At 41.9% G+C, this 23,467-nt stretch overlaps 1 protein-coding gene across 1 annotated transcript in view; it reads right to left on the bottom strand.

Annotated features, from left to right (window-relative positions):
• HPGDS (hematopoietic prostaglandin D synthase) overlaps positions 1-20,007 on the bottom strand; it is a 101,314-nt gene extending 81,307 nt beyond the window's left edge. Inside the window, exon 1 of the mRNA XM_073589955.1 lies at positions 19,881-20,007. The gene's annotated coding sequence lies outside the window, so the exon portion shown is untranslated. The remainder of the gene's footprint in view (positions 1-19,880) is intronic.
• Positions 20,008-23,467: the final 3,460 nt, after the last annotated feature.

Raw genomic sequence — 23,467 nt, 5'->3', positions numbered from 1 at the left:
TCAAGAGGGTCCATTACATTACTGTCTGCTGCTGCTACCTATAGCAAATATTGACTGTATATACCTTGCCCCAGGTATAATTGGCTAGGAAAAAATTATTTGCCAGGTTAGTAGAGATTATTTTATTGCAAAGCAATCCAGAACCCTTTTTTTCTCCATTTGCTTTTTGACACTGTACAATACAGCCAGATCCTTTTCCTAGCACAGCATGCAAATCCAGCAATTTTAAAGGGGTCCCAAAAATCACTTTTGAGTGCGCAGAGAAATCTTTCATTTTTATGTTGTAAGGTAGAGTAGACATTTTTTTGAGTGTCTTACACAATTTCTTGACACCATTTTGCTGAACCCCCCCAAAAATACATACAGGCCACATATTTTACAGTGTGGTATGTCTGGGACACGCCTCATTCATCCGTGTGCTAAAAAATTGGGCATTTTAGGCCTAAATTCCTTTTTTTTGCTGTCTGTCACTCTAGTTATATACAGCACTATTTTGCATAAAAAGCTAGGCCACATATTTGGCAGTGTGGTATCTCCATGCTAGGCCTCATATATCCTAAAGTTTGGGCATTTTAGGCTGGTCTTCCAGTGTTTTTACTGTCTGTTACTCTAGTTATATACAGCACTATTTTGCATTTAAAAAAAAACAGGCCGCATACTGTACAGTGTGGTATATCTGTGACACGCGTCATATATCTGTGTGCTAAAAATTTGGGCATTTCAGGCCTAAATTCCATTTTTTTGGCTGTCTGTCACTCTAGTTATATACAACACTATTTTGCATTTAAATTAAAACAAAACAGGCAGTGTGGTATCTCTGTGCCAGTGTCACCATGCATTTTTGCATCTGTGGCAGATTTGTCTTTCTCATATTAAAAAATTTTCCTTTCAGGCCATTGGGGGTTAACGTCAGTTTTTCCTCCCGGTGGCTGGCTAGTGTAATTACATTGCTGGTGAGTTTCCTGATGCAGGTGGTGACCACTCCCACCATCCTTTAAAAGGTCAGCTGACTGTTGGTGATACAGGTCCTTTTGGATACAAACCGTGCTGAAGACAGGAGGTTGCTGGTGCAGTGGTGCTTCAGCTGAATGATGTGATCTGGTGACTTAAGGTACTGTCACACTTAGCGATGCACCAGCGATCCCGACCAGCGATATGATGCAGTCAGGATCGCTGGTGCATCGCTAAGTAGTCGCTAGTGAGCTGCCACACAGGCAGATCTCACCAGCGACATTGCAGGGGTCGGGGATCACTACTTACCTGTCACACTAGGCGATCCTGACGTCCTCCCATCCGGCTCCACGCTCGCTGCTCGTCTCTCCACAGGAAGCGCCGCAGGAAGCTGACGATGAGAAACAGTCCAGGACGTTCTCGCGCGATCAGCGATAACCAGCGGGGGAGCGGGTCGTAGGTAAGTATCACACACAGCGATATCGCTAGCAATATCACTATAACGTCACAAGTTATAGCGATATTGCTAGCGATATTGCTAAGTGTGACAGTACCTTTACTCTACTGTGCGGTGCATTGCAGCAGAGAAAGCTAAGTGTTGTTTTGTGTTTCCTTTTCCCTGTGGTGTTTGGCATACCTTACCTTGTGTTATATTAGTGCATTGGTGGTACCAGTGTCCTCACTTGCTAAGGTATCCTGCTCGGCGACAGGTTGAAAAAACCTGTATAGGGACATCAGGGAAATCAGGGCACATCCTTAGGAGAGTGTAGAAGATGTCCATTTTCCCCATTCCCTATCACAAGGGCCACCAAGTTTCCTTTGTGTCTCTTGGTGTGGTTTTTTTTTTGTTTTACCTTTTAGTGACCGACCGATTGTTGGGTCTTGTCACACAGGACTTCGTGACAGTCAGGCCTTATATATCTGTGTGGTCCAAGTTTGGCCATTTCAGGCCGGTATTACAGTGTTTTCCTGTCTGTCACTCTAGTTATATACAGCACTATTTTGCATTTTTTTAAAAACAGGCCACATATTGTACAGTGTGGCATATCTGTGACATGCCTCATACATCCGTGTGCTGCAAATTTGGGCATTTTAGTCCTAAATTCAATTTTTTTTGCTGTCTGTCACTCTAGTTATATACAGCACTATTTTGAATTAAAAAAAATACAGGACACATATTTGGCAGTGTGGTATCTCCGTGAAAGGCTTCATATATCTCTGTGCTCTAAATTTGGGCATTTTAGGCTGGTATTCCAGTGTTTTTCCTGTCTGTTACTCTAATTATATACAGCACTATTTTGCATTTAAAAAAAATCAGGCCACATATTTGGCAGTGTGGTATCTCTGTGACAGACCTCATCTATCAGTGCAAAAAATTAAATTGGGCTCTTCGTTTTGTCCGAGTACCCGAGTATTCCAATTTGCTCGACCTGAGCAACGAGCACCCGAGCATTTTAGTGCTCGCTCATCACTAGACAACACATTTCTCTGATTGGCACGGCACTTCCTGTAGGAATTTTATGAGTGAAGGTCTGAGTGCAACTGAAGTCATCTTCCTGGTGAGCAAAAAATTCCTGATAGTGCTCCAGTACATCCTCTACTTGCTGGTTTTGTTGCAGTGATAGTCCCGTCAATTCTGCCCGCATCCAATCTAAGATTCTCTGACCCCCTTTGTTGCTGCTAGGTGGGGACTCTGGTGTTGCTGTACCTTCTAGAGTCCAGGGATCCCCTTGCACAACGACCAATTGTACTATTTTGGGTGGCATTAGCTTCTCCGGCATGCCCAGGATTTGAGCCACCTCACTCTTGGGTAGAAGGGTGAGACTTTCAGTCCCCAGATTGACACACCGCATTACAACGTTGCCATCTTGCACTGTGGCTAGTGTTCGAGCGACGAGCTGGCTCGATTTGCACCTCCACACCTTCCAAAGGAGTACAAGCTCATACTGGTAATGTAAGCACTGTCTGGCCTGGCGGTAAAGTAATCTTTGCAGCCGCAATTACCATCACTTTTCCCAAGACTCTTCCATCTTCTGATGTTTCCTGGGCTTGAGCTGCTCGGATTAGCTTCTGAAGCACCTTCCGTTGAGGGGTTTGTGGGGTCCATTGGTTCAAGAAAGGTCCCGGCGGCTCACTAATCAGTAGTTTTCCCATCTCCTTCAGCACGTTCATCCCCAGAGTCATTACGGGTCCACGACCAGCATCTCCTTTGACCAACACGACCCCCTTGCGGCCTACATCCTTCCCACATACTTTAATCTCCATCCAGACCACTCCTATGACCAGAGTGGGCAACTGATTGCCCTCTGTTAATCTTAATACTTGTCCCCACTCTGGCCACGAGACTTCTGGAAAGTGTCGTCTGAAGTAGGCTCCTGGCAGAGTAGTCACTTGTGACCCAGTGTTGATCAAGTAGTGAACAGCCTGCCCATTCACCTCGGCCCAGACTGTAGGGCTAGCAGAAATTTTATTCTTTGGACTTCCTTCCCCATTTTTTCATCTTCCTGGCTCCAGGCTGCGTCCCCCAGCCATGGAGCCCACTAGCTTAACGGCTGTGTGGGGGGTCATCTCTGCCTCGCACGGCTTTGAGCATAATGTCCTGTCTCCCCACAGTTAAAACACATCAGCCCCCCTTTGGCACCAAGAGGTCTCATTCCCTGACGGGGTCCGGCAGAAAGGCTGGATCCTGCATGACTCTTATCTTTATTGGGGGAAGCTCCTCACAGTGGGTCTTGAGCCAGAACAGGGTCTCTCCTGAGACTGGTCCATTCCCTTTGCATCTGTTGTAGCTCAGGCCCACTCTGGCTCTGCTGCAGGTGTGATAGGTACTTCATAGCTACGGACCATCCCTGCCAGGGCCGACACCCCCTGTGCCTGCTCTCTTATGCACGACTCTGCCCCACTTCTAAGAAGGTCATACATGGGGTGCCGCACAAGCGTTCTTGCAATGCCTGTTTCATCGGTGCGTCCCTAAGACTCAACACAAATTGATCCCTCAAAATTCTACAGTATAACAGATGGTTAAATAGACAGTCTTTTGTTAACAGTTTCACTTATTGTGGCTTCTCAGCTGGTCACTTGCTGAAGGTCCCGTGGATAGTGAATTGCCAGCAGCAGTCGACGTAGCATCTCCAGGCGCTCCCGCCCTATTCACTGTCCTGCTTTTGGTGGCAGCAGGCGGTCTCAAGTTTTACCCACTGAGCCCCTAGTCCATATAACAGTGGTGCGAAAGAATAAAGCCCCCATCCCTCGAGCAGCTGCACTGCAGTGCTCTACCCAGCGTGCGCCTCCCAGTGTGTCAGCTGACACCTGGTCATCCGTAGTGCAATGCTCTGTAAAACGCACGTTCACCTGCGCACCCGCCAATATCAGTAAGGATCTCACGATGCAGCCCTGTCCCTGTTCGCTGCGGCCTGTCGCTCTCCTCACAGCAGCTGTGGTCTGCCCCTGCTTTATGTTCTGGTGGGAAGACCACTTCAGTTGCCATGCAACTCATTTTACCTCAGACTGACTAGCCACGCCCACCTTCACCCTGGTAACTGGCTCACTCTGGCTGCAGTCTCGTTCCCCCCAGGAACAGGAGGTTCGGCCCCAGCAGTTATGGACCTGACACCTCAGCAGCCCTGGCAGCCCGGTCCTCCCTTCTTCACACCAATACCCTAGATGTGGTTGAAAACTACTTTTGAGGCACAGTGCAAAGTTCAGAAGGAAAGGACTGTCATATTGGAATTCAGATTTTGTTGTGATGGTTTGAGGGTGCCATGTCACACTGGCAGAACCTTTAAGATTTCAGAACAGAAGAAACCCCCCCATAAGTGATGTCACTTTACAAACAACACATACTGTACAAACATGACAGAAGAGAGAGAAATGATTTTTATTAACGGGCACCCTTTTTTTTACGTGTTTGTTATTTTTCAATGAATAACGGCAATCACGTGATTGGGGACCAGAAAATCTGGCCCTGATCGTGTTCTCCAGGGTCACAGCTATCCTTTGTTGCTGACCCCATAGGTTTTTTTCGACTCTGTGGGATGCCATAGGCTTATTCCCTTATTGCCACTTTAAAATGGTAATAAGGGAATAAGGCTCCTTAGCGGCTGCCATTTTAATGTGTATCAGCGGTCGTTAAGGGGGTTGAACAACCTTTCAGGTCTTCACAGCTGTGGTTACCGTATAGTGAGAATAAATAACACACTGCTGGACTCAATTTACTAATTATGTTACTAGTGGAGGCAAATGGTTCAGTCAGTATTTTATTTAGGGTTATCAGACTACAGTGGTTGAATACTAATGCACGTCACAATTTTCAGATTTATATTTTTTAAAATAACTAGAAAACCAAGTATTATTTCCTTTACACTTTACAAATACTTGTTACTTTAGTATATCACATAAAATCCCAATAAAATATGTTTAAATTTGTAGGTGTAATGAGAAAAAATGTGGAAAAGTTCACGAGGTATAGCTAATTTTTAAGACACTGTACTATACACATAAATACACTTATATACGCTTACCCTACATACGTACACACTTAAGCTCTATTTGCACTGAAATATAATCGTGAATGAGCATTTTTAAGAGTACTGGTTTCTTGATAATCTTTTATTGTAGACAGTCTGTCAATACCTCAGTGAATGAGCAAAACACTCATTCATCTGATGAAATTATGTTTTGTGAAGAACAAAAAATCCTCAGTTTCAGTGGTACAACGTCTTATGTAAACAGGACTCACAGAGCCGAGATTCATGGCAGTCTGTGCGCATTGAACAATCTACTACAGATTGCTCTGTGCATATAGTTTACTGTGCTCTGCCTCTCTGTATATAGGCTATTAAAAGACCCTCTATCAGTAAAGATTCAACAGTTGTTTGGTGCTGCTGCTTGGCCCTTACAAACTCGCTCACTATACACATTGACGCACTGATCACTCGCTTATCATATCTGATACAGGAAAGATGTATATCTTTGTACCGTGTTAGCCAGTAGATAGAAAAATATTCAGGATTGAGAGTCCTCAGTAGGTGATACCTTTTAATGGCTAACTGAAAAGATGGTAACACATTGCAAGCTCTCGAAAGCTCAATCCTCAATCCTGAATATTTTTTTATCATATCTGATCACTCACTTATCATATACATAGAAACATTTTTATACTTGCTCAGCAAACACATGGACACACTTATACACTTGCTCACCATACACGTGAACGCACTTACATATACGTTCACGATACACAAGAACACACTTGTTCAATTACTCAACATACACATGGACACATATATACACTCGTTCGACATACACATAGATACACATTTGCACACTTAGCTTCCTTGCTCATCGGTGCAGGTGTTACACTGTCAAAATGACTATGATTGGAGAAGGAACCACAGGTGAATAATGTCTCTCTTAAAGGAGTTGTCTGGTCTGAGAAAAAAAGTTTGTATTCCCTTTATGTCACTGTAGATTGCTGAATCATGACAACTTTCAATTCATACATTATCACAATTCCCTTGTATTACTGTGTCGGTGGGTGGGCGGCCATATGATCACATGTATGAGATTTGCATACTTCAGTCACATGCTAACTAGTGAAAAAGCAAGAAGTGGTCGACAATCCATGTGGTGCTCGTGGAGGAAGCATAAATGGAAAGGCAAAGAATCCCGGTGCTCACGTATTGAGTAGTAACTGTATTATTGTAATCAGAGCAAATCTACAGACATTTCAGCCCAGCCTGGGATGGGATGAAACATCTATGGATTTGCTCTTTATGCAATAAAACAGCTACTACTCAATACGTGAGTGCTGGGATTCTTTGCCTTTCCATGTGGTGACTAGTGTCACTCAGCATTTCTTAATAGGGTAGAATTGAGAGAAATGAAGGGGTCTAGTCAGTACATGACAGCAAGTATGAAAATTGCATATATGGGGTCACGTAAACTTCCACCTACATGGGGGAATACAGGAGAATTGTGAAAGTGTGCACATTTTGCACACTATCGTGATTTGGCAGTCTGCAATAACATGGTAACACAGAGTAACCAAAGACTTTTTCTCTTTTTTTTCCAGGCAACCCATCAATCTCTACCTCATCCTCATGTTTGGTCACATGTCATATATGTTTGAAGAAAGGAGGAGGGTTAGACTCTCTGCAACACATCCTGTTCTTTTCACTATAGTGAAATCATAGACCAATATGAATACATCAGGCAGTGAATGAGGCTACTTGCACACTTGCGTTCCTGGGAGCTGCGCACGGCTGCCGCTAAGCTCCGCCCTCTTCTGTGCCTCCTCCGGTTAGCTCCACCTATGGGCGCATGACGCTGCATGCAACCTGCGTACCCTATCTTTAGCATTGGATACACAGGCCGTGCGCAGGTATGCGTTTGCCGGCACATGCTTCCTTTTGATGGTGCACTGACCTGCGCCAAACGCACCCTGTTGCATTTTGGTGCACTTGGCGCACCGTCAAAAGGATGCATGCGCCGGCAAATGCATATCTGCGCATGGCCTGCATACCCAATGCTAAAGATAGGGTATGCAGGTCGCATGCAGCATCATGCGCCCATAGGAGGAGCTAACTGGAGAAGGCGCGGCAGGAGTGGAGCTTAGCGGCGGCCTGACGCAGCTCCAAGGAACGCAAGTGTGCAAGTAGCCTAAGCCCTTTCTTTAACATTTCTGTCAAAACCTTTAACTACAGTTACAGTACTACCCTGATGATGGCCTTGGCTGTGAATCACTGTCTGCAGCACAATATGCAACATGCCTATCCAACCAAAAGAAAAGGCATGGAGACTAAAAGAGGATTCAGGCAGTGCTTGCAAAGAAATGGCAGGGAATTGGTTAGGTGAGTATGTTTGCCTTAATTTAATTTCAAAAGTGGTAAACCCCTCAAAGCAAAACTCCTATTAAAATTTGTATTAGTTAAACTTGTGTGAATGTATATTCACTGATCACCAACTACTTCAGTATACCATGTTAGTCTGGTCCTCTTTGAGTCATATGACAGCTTTCTGACTTGCAGACACACTGGGGTTTATGTGTGAGCCCAAAGTTGGTATTACAATATAAACCTATGGAGCCATTTTCTGACACTCAGTAGGCATACACTGTAAAAGCAACTTTCAGCTTCCACGAAAGTCCGGTTTATCAAGACTGGTGTTGCTTATGAGATGTGCTGGAGTCAGTCTCCTCTGATTCATGAAGAGGTGTAGACCTCTTCATAAATCAAGAGCGTAGGATGAATGGTGTACAACACTGTGTGTACCACACCACAAATCCTGCTAGAATCCCTGCTGGAGAAAGATTTGTGGTGTAGCAATCACCACTGCCCATAAAATGAATGACTTTGGTATGTCATCATGCCTACCACCCAACCTGCCTACTTTGTTGGAGCTGTCAAAAATTGTGTGTGAATGCCAAAAGTAGCAACATATTTGTGCAGCCTCAGGTTGCACCAAAATTGTGCAACTTTTCAAAGCTACTAGAGTAAAAGTTTGGATGAATCAGGCCCATAATAAACCCCGGTGTGGTCGGTAGAGTTGAAACTTCAGTCATGTGACTGTGACTCTTAAGGGGACCGCAGCGGCACTGGAAACCTTAGATGATAATGAGTCTGTGAGTATATCAAGGCACCTGCATTGCACTGCATATACATTCACACAGAATTAAACCCATAAAAATTTGAATGGGAGTACTTCTTTAAGTTTAAAGAGGTTGTCCAATACATTCTATAATGCCCAACCAATTTAAACCTTTTAATGAACTATTTTTGTAAATACCTCTTCTTGCCATCTCTGACTGTGAGTGGCGCTATCGCTGACCGCTCATTTGGCATCACGTGACCCCAGCCAGTATCCAGCACGTGCTTGTGGCTAATGATAGCAGTTGAGAGAGGGAAAGCTTGTGCTGGATACTGGGCTGTGACGCACCGTGAAACTCTGCCCACAGCCCAGTCAATCAGGAGGGGTGCGAGCGACTGGGTCACGCCCGAGTGATGCAAGGGATTCTGCAACTTGATGTGACATCAGTGGAAGTCAGCGGTGACGGCCGGGGTAAAGTGATGCCAAGTGAGCCATTAGTGGTAGTGCCGCTCAAAAGGCACAGATGGCAACAAGAGGTATTTACAAAAATACTTCTTTACAAAGTTTAAATCAGTGGGGGCATTATAGAATGTAGTGGTCAACCCCTTTAAGAAGCAGGAATGAAGGAAAGAGGAATGTAGATCTGAAATCTATTAATATGGAGTCATATCTCCAGCCAGGCCTATAATATGTTCTTTTTCTGTTTGCAGATAAACCTTGTACATTCAAATTACTACAATTTATTTCCCTATTTCTTGTCATATGAAATGCTATCCATTTCCTATTCCACACAACACAATTGATTCTCTGTGAAACATTGAATCATCTAATAGGAGAGATCACTGTGTCCCATCCCAACGCAGGTATAAAGTCTGTCACTGTCTATATTTTATAGATACAGGCTAATATCTCCAAATGGTCAATGCTAGAATGTGTTGGACAAGCTGGTATTCACACTGATAATACTGTATGTTATGATTGACTAATAATGTTTTGGTGCCAAACTGAAGGAAAGGAAAACAGTACACAGTACGCAGATATCAACTTTTCTATTGTGACCCTTGGACTCAGAGAGACCAGGTTATTTATTAAATCAAATCATACACATATCTAGGAGCCCACACAAGGCTTTTTTATGTCAATTCTTTAGGACATTTAAGTCTTGTTTATGAGGCACTAATTTTCAGTGATCTGAGCTTATAACGACTCACATGGCATTTAGTGTGGGCTACAAAGAGACCATGTATCCATTAAGGCAAATTGTAATAGCCTCACTACAACTTGCCATTTGTTCTCAGCACCAAAGGGTGAGTGCACACGTTGCGGATTGTGCTGCGGATTTTTCCGTGCGGATTTTGCTAAATCTGCAGGTCAAAAGACCTGAGTTTTACCTGCAGAATAGCCTGCGGTTTTCCCCTGCGCTTTGACACCTGGTCATGAAGCAGGTGTCAAACCGCTGCGGATTCCGCACAAAGAATTGACATGCTGTGGATTTAAAATGGCAGCTAATCCGCACGGAAAAATCTGCAGCATGTGCACTACATTTTTCAATTTCCATTGAATATAAAGGTACTGTACAATGCAGCAGAAACTGCGGCAGATCCGCAGCAGAATCTGCAACTTGTGCACATACCCTAAGGTAGCCTTGGACAGAGGTGAATCTAGGTTTTTTTGGTGCCCCCTTAACTCCCCCCCAGCTCAAGTGATTTGAGTAGTTATCATGTGACTACTTATATGCGATTTGCATATTTGCATTCACGTGCCAACGTGGCATGAGCGGATGGTTATGTAACTGCAACTATGCAATTTGCATACTCCAGTCACATTCCAGCTAGATTTGTCCAGCCTTGCTTAATTCACTTGTATTGAGTGAGGCCACACATGACTAGTTGGCATATATGCATATATGCAAATCTCAGTTTGCATGACCTCCTGCTCTCACCGCCAAGACCAGAGACTCCTGACAGTGTGCAGTGAGTTCGCTGTGAGAATTTAGAACAAACATGGACAACCACTTTAAAGCTTCAAACATAAATGCAAATTAAGTAACCATTAACTTGCCGGACATCACAATACTTTATTAACATGACCATGTATTATATAATCTTACAAGTTATGGATTATTACATGTGTACAGGATCGGAACCAATATCACCACAAGAATACATCACCAAAACCACCAGCAGTACAGAAATACAGTATCACAAGCCCCATTAGTACAGAAAAACATCACCAGAACTACCATCAGTACAGAAATCTGTTACCAGAACCACCATCAGCACATCAATACATCACTATAACCACCATCAGTACACGAATATATCACAAGAATCACTATCAGTACATGAATACATCACCAATCTTAGTGCCGCAATCAATTGTATTGTCAGCTCAGCCCTATATACACTTGTATCACATGAACCTAAAACTCTCAGTATGTCCTTAACAATGGCAAGATGATAATGGGAGTTGCTGTTATCAGTCATCATAATCAGATCACACAGGAACCACAGTACTAATAATAGTTATTCAGTAGCGCAAATAAACATTTACATACAGTACAGACCAAAAGTTTGGACACACCTTCTCATTCAAAGAGTTTTCTTTATTTTCATGACTCTGAAAATTATAGATTCACTCTGAAGGCATCAAAACTATGAATTAACACATGTGGAATTATATAATTAACAAAAAAGTGTGAAACAACTGAAAATATGTCTTATATTCTAGGTTCTTCAAAGTAGCCACCTTTTGCTTTGATTACTGCTTTGCACACTCTTGGCATTCTCTTGATGAGCTTCAAGAGGTAGTGACCAGAAATGGTTTTCACTTCACAGGTGTGCCCTGTCAGGTTTAATAAGTGGGATTTCTTGCCTTTTAAATAGGGTTGGGATCATCAGTTGTGTTGTGCAGAAGTCTGGTGGATACACAGCTGATAGTCCTACTGAATAGAATGTTAGAATTTGTATTATGGTTAGAAAAAAGCAACTAAGCAAAGAAAAACGTGTGGCCATCATTACTTTAAGAAATGAAGGTCAGTCAGTCTGAAAAATTGGGAAAACTTTGAAAGTGTCCCCAAGTGCAGTGGCAAAAACCATCAAGCGCTACAAAGAAACTGGCTCACATGAGGACCGCCCCAGGAAAGGAAGACAAAGAGTCACCTCTGCTGCGGAGGATAAGTTCATCCGAGTCACCAGCCTCAGAAATCGCAGGTTAACAGCAGCTCAGATTAGAGACCAGGTCGATGCCACACAGAGTTCTAGCAGCAGACACATCTCTACATCAACTGTTAACAGGAGACTTTGTGCAGCAGGCCTTCATGGAAAAATGGCTGCTAGGAAACCACTGCTAAGGACAGGCAACAAGCAGGAGACTTGTTTGGGCTAAAGAACACAAGGAATGGAAATTAGACCAGTGGAAATCTGTGCTTTAGTCTGATGAGTCCAAATTTGAGATCTTTGGTTCCAACGACAGTGTCTTTGTGAGATGCAGAAAAGGTGAACGGATGGACTCTACATGCCTGGTTCCCACCGTGAAGCATGGAGGAGGAGGTGTGATGGTGTGGGGATGCTTTGCTGGTGACACTGTTGGGGATTTATTTAAAATTGAAGGCATACTGAATCAGCATGGCTACCACAGCATCTTGCAGCGGCATGCTATTCCATCCGGTTTGCGTTTAGTTGGACCATCTTTTATTTTTCAACAGGACAATGACCCCAAACACACCTCCAGGCTGTGTAAGGGCTATTTGACCAAGAAGGACAGTGATGGGGTGCTACGCCAGATGACCTGACCTCCACAGTCACCAGACCTGAACCCAATCGAGATGGTTTGGGGTTAGCGGGACCGCAGAGTGAAGGCAAAAGGGCCAACAAGTGCTAAGCATCTCTGGGAACTCCTTCAAGACTGTTGGAAGACCATATCCGGTGACTACCTCTTGAAGCTCATCAAGAGAATGCCAAGAGTGTGCAAAGCAGTAATCAAAGCACAAGGTGGCTACTTTGAAGAACCTAGAATATAAGACATATTTTCAGTTGTTTCACACTTTTTTGTTAATTATATAATTCCACATGTGTTAATTCATAGTTTTGATGCCTTCAGAGTGAATCTACAATTTTCATAGTCATGAAATAAAAGAAAACTCTTTGAATGAGAAGGTGTGTCCAAACTTTTGGTCTGTACTGTACAAGTACCTTATAAGTGACATTTTGTCTGATTAGAGTCATTATAGTTTCTTCATCTTGTTCAGATGCTATGATGAAATTTCACAGCTCCAGCTAATCTTTGCAAACTTCCTCATACTGTGTCCCGACATCAAATCCCCAACTCATCAGACTGTGTCCGCAGCACTAATCTTCCCCGCTCCTCATACTCTGTCTGCAGCACCAACCCCCCACTGCTCTTCATGCTGTGTCCACACCATTGCCTACAGCAATCGCCTCTGCTCCTCATACATACTTAGTGTACACACTAATTTCATCTCATTCCATCCCCACTCCCTATAATGTCTCTTACCCCAACAATAAATCTTCAGTCTTTGTTGGTGGAGTTTCCATTCTCTACATTCCCATCCAACTTAAGACTGCAACCACAGCATCTCCCATGTGAGGGATAGTCTGCAGCCCCAACATCTCCCACGTGATTTAAAGTTTGCAGTTGCTGCTTGTCTCGTGATATTTACAAATTAGAACAGAGTACATTGTAAATGCATAACAGGTGATCCTCAATAAATATTATACGGACCAGGGAATTGTCCCAAATGGTACACTCGCTCAGACATAGTATACAGAAAAACTGAGTGTAGACCCAAGAATCAAATTCGAATAAAAAAGTCAATATTTTATTTAAGTGAACAATAAATCACACAAAATTGATATAAATACAAGCACAAAATAAGGTTCAGAATCGGGGAGGCAACAGACAAGCAGATATGTAAACCGGGCTTTAGAAACACATCAAGAGGTGGGAAGGTGTTTAAAATACCATATCTGGCATATATACACTACCCATGCAGCCTAAAGTGCCTCAATGTAAACTCTAAATTTTGGCTTAGCAACCAAATCATACCATAAAGGATCTCCCAAAAGACCCCAAATAGCTGCCTAACTAAATGAATAGGTATCAAAGAAGAAATCAACAAATGTAATAAGAGACACTTTTACCCATAGTCCCTCACTAAGACTTCCGGAACACGCAGCCCCAATGCGTATTTCGCGTTGGCTTCCTCGGGGGGCCGTCAAAGGCGCGGTCTACTAAGGCCCAGTTTACATATCTGCTTGTCTGTTGCCTCCCTGATTCTGAATCTTATTTTGTGCTTATATTTATATCAATTTTGTGTGATTTATTGTTCAATAAAAATATTGTCACTTGTGATGTGTAGTCTACAGCCCCAGGGTCTCCCACAGCCCCACGGTTTCCCATATGATATGTAGTCTGCAGCCGCAGTGATTCCCATGTGATGTGTAGTCTGCATCCCCAGCGTCTTCCATGTGATGTATAGTCTGCAGCTGCAGCATCTCCCACGTGGTGTATAGTTTGCAGTTGCTACATCTCTCATGTGATGTATAGTCTAGAGTCCCAGGGTCTCCCACAGCCCCAGGGTCTCTCATTTGATATATAGTCTGCAGCCGCAGCGACTCACATGTGATGTGTAGTCTGCAGCCCCAGCGTCTCCCATGTGATTTATAGTCTGCAGCAGCAGCATCTCTCACATGATGATAGGCTGCAGCTCAGCATCTCCTATGTGATGTATAGGCCCCATTGTATATTATGTGAAGTATATACTCCAGCTCTGATGTCTTGTACTATATGCTTCAGCCCCAGCGTTTCCAATGTAGAGTATATGCTCCAGTCTTAGTGTTTCCTTTGTGATGCATATGCTCAAGTCCTAGACTCTACCATGTGATATAAATACACCAGTCCCAATGTCTCCTAAGTGATATATATGTACAAGACCCCCAGTGTATCCTATGTGATGTATATACAGCAATCTCGGTGTCCCCTATGTAATGAATACGGTAGTCTCTGTGTCTCGTTTGTGATGTGTATACAGTAGTCTCTATGTCTCCTATGTGATGTGTACTCAGCAGTCTCCATGTCTCCTATGTGATGTTTATACAACAATCTCTGTTTTTCCTCTGTGCTGTATAACAGCAGTTTTGGTGTCTCCTAAGAGATGTATATGCTCCAGTGTCTCATATGTGATGCATATACAACAGTCTCTGAATCTCCTTTGTGATGTGTATATATTGTAGTCCCAGTGTACTCAATGTGATGTATACAGCAGTCTGTGTCTCCTATGTTATGTATACAGTGCCTTGTGAAAGTATTCGGCCCCCTGGAACTATTCAACTTTTTCCCACATATCATGCTTCAAACATAAAGATACCAAATGTAAATTTTTGGTGAAGAATCAACAACAAGTGGAACACAATTGTGAAGTTGAACAAAATTTATTGGTTATTTTAAATTTTTGTGGAAATTCAAAAACTGAAAAGTGCGATTACAGCTGCAAGTCGCTTGGGGTATGTCTCTATCAGTTTTGTGCATTGAGAGACTGAAATTCTTGACCATTCTTCCTTGGCAAACAGTTCGAGCTCAGTGAGGTTGATGGAGATCGTTTGTGAACAGCAGTTTTCAGCTCTTTCCACAGATTCTTGATTTGATTCAGGTCTGGACTTTGACTTGGCCATTCTAACACCTGGATACATTTATTTGTGAACCACTCCATTGTAGATTTTGCTTTGTTTGGGATCATTGTCTTGTTGGAAGACAAATCTCCGTCCTAGTCTCAGGTCTTTTGCAGACTCCAACAGGTTTTCTTCAAGAATGGTCCTGTATTTGGCTCCATCCATCTTCCCATAAATTTTAACCATCTTCCCTGTCCCTGCTGAAGAAAAGCAGGCCCAAACCATGATGCTGCCACCACCATGTTTGACAGTGGTGATGGTGTGTTCAGGGTGATGAGCTGTGCTGCCTTTTCGCCAAGCATATCATTTGGCATTGTTGCCATAAGTTCGATTTTCGGTTAATCTGACCAGAGCACCTTCTTCCACATGTATGGCGTGTCTCCCAGTTGGCTTGTTGCAAACTTTGTACGACACGTTTTATAGATATCTTCGAGAAATGGCTTTCTTCTTGCCATTCTTCCATGAAGGCCAGATTTGTGCAGTGTATGACTGATTGCTGTCCTGTGGACAGACTGTCCCACCTCAGCTGTAGATCTCTGAAGTTCATCCAGAGTAATCATGGGCCTCTTGGCTGCATGTCCGGTCAGTCTTCTCCTTGTTTGAGATGAAAGATTAGAGGGACGGCCGGGTCTTGGTAGATTTGCAGTGGTATGATACTCCTTCCATTTCAATATGATCGCTTGCACAGTGCTCCTTGGGATGTTTAAAGTTTTGGAAATCATTTTGTATCCAAATCCAGCTATAAACTTCTCCACAACAGTATCATGGACCTGCCTGTTGTGTTCCTTGGTCTTCATGATGCTCTTTGTGCATCAAACAGAACCCTGAGACTATCACAGAGCAGGTGCATTTATACGGAGACTTGATTACTCACAGGTGGTTTATATTTATCATCATTCATCATTTATGACAATATTGGAAAAAAAACACCAAGATAGCAGCAAAAAAATTTTGATCCTAAAAATTAACTTTTATTCCAATATTTAAAACCTGGATGATACCAGTATAGGGAACAGGGTGCAGGATATTTTTAACATACAAAATATACAATGTATCAGGGCACTACACTCGCCCTAATAGGCCCTAGTGCATCCCTTCCTTGCCGCGGAGGTTGGCACCCTAATATATGCGATGTGGCGCCCCCGCTCAACGTCGGTGGCCCTAATAACACCCTAAAAAACCCTAATCCACGACGAGGATACACAAAAAAAACACAAACACACAGAATTCCCGAAAAAATGACCCCTGGTGGAGAGACTATATACTGTCTCTAGGAGTGCACCTATTCTAAAACAGAGTGGTGGGTATATGTCCACCCTAATATCTCGTAGTAAAAAATGCTTATGGTTGCAGCTCAAATAGAAACTTATCTCATAGAAAAAATGCTAAATGCTGCATAGATGACAGACTGTAGCTTTCTATAAAAAAAACGTTTACACATAACAGCAATGCGTAGATCAAATCCAAAAGGAGTTCATCAGGAAAAAATATTTGCTGATCTAACATATCCAAAGGACATAATAGTCCTCAAAATACACAATAGACACAATAGTCTCTTTTATAAGCGAGGATGGCAAAGAACACCATTAAATTCATTCATGGGGTAACCCAGTGACCCAATATACAAATTGCCATCCATCAGTCTGTCAGCATAAAAATTAAAAAAGATACTTATCAGCCATCAGATGATATCGAGCCCAGCCCATCATCTGATGGCTGATAAGTATCTTTTTGAATTTTTATGCTGACAGAATTTAATGGTGTTCTTTGCCATCCTCGCTTATAAAAGAGACTATTGTGTCTATTGTGTATTTTGAGGACTATTATGTCCTTTGGATATGTTAGATCAGCAAATATTTTTTCCTGATGAACTCCTTTTGGATTTGATCTACGCATTGCTGTTATGTGTAAACGTTTTTTTTTTTATAGAAAGCTACAGTCTGTCATCTATGCAGCATTTAGCATTTTTTCTACGAGTTAAGTTTCTATTTGAGCTGCAACCATAAGCATTTCTTACTACGAGATATTAGGGTGGACATATACCCACCACTCTGTTTTAGAATAGGTGCACTCCTAGAGACAGTATATAGTCTCTCCACCAGGGGTCAATTTTTCAGGAATTCTGTGTGTTTGTGTTTTTTTTGTGTATCCTCGTCGTGGATTAGGGTTTTTTAGGGTGTTATTAGGGTTACCGACGTTGAGCGGGGGCGCCAGATCGCATATATTAGGGTGCCAACCTCAGCGGCAAGGAAGGGACGCACTAGGGCCTATTAGGGCGAGTGTAGTGCCCTGATACATTGTATATTTTGTATGTTAAAAATATCCTGTACCCTGTTCCCTATACTGGTATCATCCAGGTTTTAAATATTGGAATAAAAGTTAATTTTTAGGATCAAAGTTTTTTTGCTGCTATCTTGGTGTTTTTTTAGAGTATTTTATCCATTATATTTTTTGAGGTTTTTTCATGACAATATTGGATCATTCAGAGATGCACAATAAGCTTCTGGAGTGAGTTTGCTACACTGAAAATAAAGGGGCCGAATAATATTGCACACCCCACTTTTCAGTTTTTGAATTTCCACAAAAATTTAAAATAACCAATAAATTTCGTTGAACTTCACAATTGTGTCCCACTTGTTGATTCTTCACCAAAAATTTACATTTGGTGTCTTTATGTTTGAAGCATGATATGTGGGAAAAGGTTGAAAAGTTCCAGGGGGCTGAATACTTTCGCGAAGCACTGTATATAGCAACCACAGGGTACTCTATGTGATAGACTGCATATACTGCAGACCTCCCACTGCTTGAGTACAATAAATGTTATGTGAGCAGTGATGAATTTCCCACTTACAGTGGGAATGCAGTGAAATATATATGTGTTCGGAACAACTTACTACTGTGGTCAGTTCTTTACAAAAAATATCACAAAGAGTCAACTACACTTGATACTGACGCAAACCTTGAAAAGTAGTTTTGAGTAGCAACATCATCAATACCATCAAACATCCCAAGCCATCACAATAGGGGTGAGTTAATTAAATATTTTGTCCATATATAGATGCATTTCAAGTTGATAATTTTGTATGGAACCCAAATGATGTTATAAGTATTCAAATCACCCTTGGCAGAAAATAAGATGTTTGCAATGACCCTGTATGAACAGGAAAAATCAGTGCACATTATGTGTATAAATGTGGTCATACAAATCCAATTCACAGCTACTGTATGCAACATATACTTATAGAGATGAATTGGAATATTAGCTTTTTGCAATTAAGAGAGTGGCCTCCACTTTCTTTGAGCTGGAAATTATGTTTATATAGTTCCCCATGATTGGATGTCCATTAGTCGGGGGTCTCAGTCCTGCTCAGCCCTTATTCACATATATGTCATTTGACATATGGCAAGGTTTTAATACCAGAATTTAGGACCATACTGAATAGGGTCACCTTGATGTGGTGGGATGGTGGTTAATTTTTTTAATGTAAATTATGTTAACGATGTACCCTATGTTATTTTCATACACTATTGCTATCTACTTATTTACTGAAGGGTGTTAGCTCATTTTGTTTTTATCTTAAGTTTTGTCTGTTTAGTGTTCAATGTGGAAATGGGCCCAAACGTTGCATGCATGCCAACTTATATTCCAGTTCATCTCTTTAGGATTTGTTTCAAGTTTTTGCACTCTGTACAAATAAGGGTGAGTCTCCCTTTTCTTTGTGTTGGACGTTACTCTTATACAGCTCCCCATGGCTGCGTGTCCATTTGGCCAGGGTCTTGGTCATTCTCGACCAATATTCACATTTACGTCATTTAACAAATGGTAAGGTTTTGATGCTAAAGGTTAGGACAGTTCTGAATAGGGTCATTTTAACGTGGTGGGATGGCTTTTATGTTTCTTTGATCAAACTTATGTTAACTAAGTACTCTATATTATTTTCATGCACTTTTGCTATCTATTTACTGCACTGTATTTGCTTATTTTGTTTTTATCTTAGATTTTGTCTGTTTTATGGCCAGTGTGAATATGCGCCTATGCATTGCATATTCATCTTGTTTTTATCTTAGGTTTTGTATGCAACATATGCATACCATACTAATCAGCACAGCATTAAATGTAATAAACAATATTAGAAATATGCATTATAACATATTTTAATTGAAAAATATAGAACATAGTTCTATCCTGGGGCTATAAGCCAACATTTGTATTTGTGAATTTGATTAGTTCAGACACAAATAGATTAAAAATTAATTATAAATCATGATTTGACTACTGCAGATCTCAGGAATCATGAACAGTTGACTAAAGCATATGTGTGATGATTGTTTAAAAAAACTAATTTTCTGTGAAAGTAGAACTTGGATTTACAATACCGCAGGTATAAGCACTCAGTATATAGACCTTTACTCTTTGAACATCAATTAGTCTTTCATATATCTTAAAAAAATTAAAAAAAAATGTTTTACAGAGCACAGCATAGTAACATGAGTGTATACAATAAGACTACAAAATATTCCGCTATGACATTAGTATTTCAGTTTACACAATCTTATCTACTGCATGCAATTCTCAAGAGTTATAATCCACGTGTTATAAATGACCTATGCTACATGGATAGGAGGGAATTAAACAAGGAATTTTCATTTTACCTTACAGTCTGGAGTCCTCAGAAGAAATGAGCTGCACTAAGCCTGGCCTCACAGAGAGAAATGACTTTTGAACTGCTTCTTGTATTACTACTACATCCATACATCCACCCAACAGAAAGATCTGGCAGTCTTTACTTAATATTGCCCCCTAGGGGACAGTCTAAGGAACAATAATTCATTGAACATTTTAACAATAATTTTGCATAATTTGATCCTAAGCGAAATAGAGAGGTTAAACAGGGTAATTCTACAAATACATTAGAGAAATGCTTAAAAATCTATTATGTAATGCGTACAAACTTTAATTTCTGATATTTAACATGTAGCAGACACAATTTAGCCCTAGATTACATATAAAGGTAGAAATAAGAACTAGAGTCTACAAACTACGTTTTGTAGTTTTCTTTGGCCAGAAAAAAGAAAATTACTATATTCACCTCACCGCTGACCTCTCCAGTTGCTCTACTGCTCTCTACCGGCAATCCGGTCCTTTTCTCTCCACTGTTGCTTGCCGCATTTACGGCCTCTTCACTACAGACCAGGACCTTTGGCTGTGTCCAGGCTTTAGACATTACTGCAAGTTCACCTCATTGATGTTGCGACCCTATGACATGCAGTGACCTCCAGGACCTGGATGCAGCCAGAGGTCTTGGAGATGCAACACACAATGGCGGAAAGAAGAAGACCAGAGGGCAACAACAGAGCGAATGGAGAGGTAAGCTTTAGTTTATTTTTTTAAACCAATGCTCACCTTTCCAGCTACCCTGCTGCTCACCGTTTGATCTTCTTCTTTCCATCGTCTGCGCACTGTATCTCCAGTCTCTTCACTATAGGCCAGGACTTCCGACAACGTCCAGGCCAGAGCTCTCTTCTAGTCATAAGGTTGCGATGATGTTGCGAACTAAGGATGTGCAGTGAGCTCTGGCCTAGACGCTCCTGGAAAATCTGGCCTACAGTGAAGTGGCCGGAGATGTGACACATCATGGTGGAAAGAGGAGGACCGGATGGCAACCGGAGATGACAGCGATGGGGTGAGTATTTACTTGATTTTTTTAGCATCAGAAATTTGTAACTAAGGGTCTACATAAGTCAGATGTTTGTAAGTCGGGGACTGCCTGTATAAAGTAAGTAGGCTATGCCATAATTTTATGATCAATGAGATTTTAACATTCAAGATCGCCATTCCTAAAAATGAAGGTGCTGCAGCTCTTATTTTTTTCTGGAGGCTCTTCATGGTCATTGGAGATAATGTGAATGAGTGACTAGACTGGCCACCTGGCAATTCTGGCTTTTGCCATCTGGTGACTCCCCTTCGATGTTATGATCGGCAATCACAGACTTTAGTAACTCACAAGCATCAGATTCAGCTGAACTCTGAGCTCAACAAAAAGTGGGGACCTGTATGACAGTGATTTGACAGTCAGAAGGACAGGCAGACAGAAGTAAAAGTGCAGTTGTCTTTCTTGTTTCAGTTGTGGTGAATGAACAAAACCAGTGTTTTGGAGCTGTGTGTGCAATGTTTTGCAGACTATATACTGAAATCTCTCCTCTTGTATGCTGACATAACTTTCAAAGCTCTGTTGACAAAAATGGGGGAAAATTGGAATACATACTGAGTAATGAGAGAAAAACGCATTTAATGTACATAGAATTATAATTAGCTGTCTATATATTGGAAACTGACGTGAGTACATGTAATGTAGTGATGTGTATAGTTTGGCTATCAAAATGCACAATTCCATTGTCTAAATATTACAGTATACACAGCTCTGCCATGCACACATTAAATGTACTCACTCCTCTGTTTCCTAGTCACACAGCTCTGCTCACATTACTGTATACACATTCCCATTTTTCATCTCATTTGCCAACAGGTTTGAATGAAAGTAGACTTTTTTCTGTTTTAACCTGGACATTTCATTTAGGCTATGTGCCCACGTTGCAGATATGCTGCGGAATTGTCCGCAGCATTTCCGCAACTCCCCGCCACAGGTAAAACGCATGCGGAATTTGTATGTGTTTTCCCGCAAAACACAAGCGTTTTGCAAGCGTTTTTAGCTTGCAGACTGCTAGCGCTTTCCAAGCGATTTGAAACATCACTTGGAAAAGTGATTGACAGGTTGGTCACACTTGTCAAGCATCAATAGTAAAAGATAGAATGTTAAAAATAATAAGAAAATAAAAAATAGGGATATACTTACAATCTGTCAGCCCCCAGAGTCCCTCCCGGTCCTCATTGGCGCTGGTGGCAACTTCCGTTCCCAGGGATGTATTTTACAGGAATACGGTACCCAGGGCATGGAGGTGAGTCTCCTCTCCTCCAGACCCTGGGTACCATCCGCACATGAAGCGCTCATTTTACGCAAGGTGGGCATAGCTACATGCGTAAAGGGAGCGTTTCATTGCAATCCTATGGTGGAGCAATCACCGCGATTCCGCAGAACTAATGGACATGCTGCAGATTTTACCGTTATGCGATTCCGCAGCGGAAAAATCCGCAGTATGGGCACAGCAACTGCGGAATCCCATAAGATTGCATGGGAATGCATTTTTTAAGCGTTTCCGCAGCTGCAAAAACGCAGCGGAAATGCTTAAAAAACGCAACATGGGCACATAACCTTAAAATTACATATTTGTGTAATCTAAAAGGGGTTGCCCAAGCTGATGTGAAAAGTCTTCAGTCACGCTATGTGACTGCAGACTGCTGAATAGTGACAGTGTGTGATGCACATAATGACATTGTTTCCTTTGTATGTGTTCAGTCACTATTTTGCCCTGCAAAATGCCAGACACCCTAATTGTGGGCAAAGGGGAAACTTAGTCGATGACCATGATACTGATGAAAATTAATCTCTATAAAAAATAACACTGTTATTGCTGCCATATGGTGCCAGATACCACTACTGCAGAACATATAGGAGATTACAGTACAGTTATAAATAGTGACTTACAGCTGACGTTCTTTCTGATAGAAACATTCACTTTTCTTTTCTTTTCCATCAGGCCCAGGCTGACATGACAATTTCTCCAGCCAGGACTCAGCTGCAGATGTTACAACAAGGATACACATGATTTCTCACTTTTCCACCACCGTTCCCATCTATTCCCTGCCTGCACAACTTCCTCATCCTACTGATACCCCAATTCTGAACTGCATCTGCTGTATTAGTCCCCATTAATGCACCTGCTGTGCCGCTGTGAAAACAGTGTCCACATTTAGTCCCTAGAAAAAAATAATGTCTCCTTTGACAGTCACAAAACTCTGAGTGCCCCAATAACTATAATGCTTCTTAAGTGCCTACTTAACATTTAGGTCTAAGGGGTAAGGTTTCTCCTTGTGGTGAGTGACATACCAGCTCTGGCTTGTCAAGGTAAGGAGGCTTATTCGCCGTGCAATGCTCCTCTGGGAAATTTAATATGCAAATTGACTCTTCAGAGAGGAAGAGGACTTGAACTCTATAGCACCACCTCTTGGTAGTAGCGATCCTACAATCACAATCAACCCTTTAACGAGTCTTGTAATATGACTTAGGATAAAAGGCAAATCAGAATCTCTGATCTATTAGCCGAGTCTCGATGTATCTTCC

Source organism: Dendrobates tinctorius, unplaced genomic scaffold (assembly GCF_039654945.1).
Source record: "Dendrobates tinctorius isolate UK_male_01 unplaced genomic scaffold, ASM3965494v1 ptg000011l, whole genome shotgun sequence".
Lineage (NCBI taxonomy): Eukaryota > Metazoa > Chordata > Amphibia > Anura > Dendrobatidae > Dendrobates > Dendrobates tinctorius.
The sequence above is the reverse complement of the archived record's forward strand: the minus strand, read 5'-3'. Positions and strand labels throughout refer to the sequence as shown.